At 36.5% G+C, this 1,509-nt stretch overlaps 1 pseudogene; it reads right to left on the bottom strand.

Moving 5' to 3' along the window:
* Nucleotides 1-859: 859 nt before the first annotated feature.
* On the bottom strand, nucleotides 860-975 carry LOC120094013 (small nucleolar RNA SNORA26; annotated as a pseudogene).
* Nucleotides 976-1,509: the final 534 nt, after the last annotated feature.

The following is a 1,509-nucleotide window of genomic DNA, read 5'->3' as shown; positions in this document are numbered from 1 at the left end:
AAAGTAATGAATTTAATCTTTAATTTTTAAAGGATCTCACAGGTGAGATTTTGAACTTTTAAAAAGATTTCAAATTCTTAAAGAGACGAGCTATATTTAATGGTCTGACCTTTTAATGGGTTTGAATTTGTAACATCTATCAGACTCCTAAAGATATTTATGGGTTTTTTTGTTGTTTTTTTTTCTTTTCTTTTTTTTCAGAGCTGGGGACTGAACCCAGGGCCTTGCACTTGCTAGGCAAGCGCTCTACCACTGAGCTAAATCCCCAACCCCAATAGTTATGTTTTTAATTGGAAAACTTGGGAATGAGTGAAAAGGGAAAAGTTGGGGCTTAATCGTGATATGTTTGGACAAGTTAACAAGAGGTACACTGTGCAGAATAGTTTTATATCAACTTCACACAAGGTAAAGTCATAAAAAGGAGGGAATCTTAGTTAAAAAATGTTTTCTTCAGCTTATGCTATAGTCAGTCTGCAAGAGTATTTGCTTAATGATTAATGGGGAGGGCCTAGACCATTGGGAGTGATACCATTCCCGGGATTGTGTCCCTTGTTTCTATGAGAAAGCAGGCTGAGCAGGCCAGTAAGCAGCACCCCTTCATGTCCTCTGCATCAGCCCCTGCCTCTAGGTTTTAACTCTGAATTCTGGTCCTGAGCTCTTCCTGTGAAGGATTCCAATGTGGAAGTGGGAGCCTAATAAGCCTCATCATCCCTGTCTTGCTTTTGGTTATGGTTTTATTACAGTAATAGTAACCCCAGGACAACACTATTTTGTCAAAGAGATTGAATTCACGTTGTCTTGATATGTAAAACAACAACAATGGACCAGAAGGTGTGCAGATTCTCCACTTTTTTTTTTCATCTGTGACTCCAGACAGGATCCAAAGAGGAGGTGCATTTTTCCTCTCTGGGTTTTATGGAGACTTCCTTTACCCTTCTGTGTTAGCCTCCAGATTCTCCACTTTTACTAAACTATTCTATAACCCAAACATTTCCATTTAACTCTAGATGTGTGCATCACCTAAATTGCTATTTTAACACAGCCAACAGTTGAAATCATCATGTAGCTTAGGTAAAATGCTACTGTTCCAAAACCAAGGAGATATTTTATAGCACAATATGATCTGCTATAAAGCAACACAAAAAGAATGAAATTGTAATCACATGTTCTCTCAGTTCCATGGAGGTATGGTGTAAAATTGGATGCAATGAGTGTGTCTACCATTTGAAGGATTAGGAGTGACTTTTCTGAAAAAAACAAAAAGACCTATAAAGCACCAGTTACAATAGATGAAGATACAAAATGAACAACATGAAGTACTCTAGAAATTTCTATTGAGAAATTGGAAAAAAAGTATTTGAGAGTATTTGAGATAAATTATGAAACAAATATTTAATATTCACTAATGATTAAATCTATACTGAGAAAATAAACATTGTTAATTTTTCCAGATCTGTGGCTAGTGTTTGCAACTCATGCAAAAGCCCCAGCTCTCTGAGCTGACACATA

Source organism: Rattus norvegicus, chromosome 7 (assembly GCF_021556685.1).
Source record: "Rattus norvegicus strain SHRSP/BbbUtx chromosome 7, alternate assembly SHRSP_T2T, whole genome shotgun sequence".
Classification (NCBI taxonomy): Eukaryota; Metazoa; Chordata; class Mammalia; order Rodentia; family Muridae; genus Rattus; species Rattus norvegicus.
Note: the sequence above shows the minus strand (reverse complement) of the source record. Positions and strands in the feature narration are given on the sequence as shown.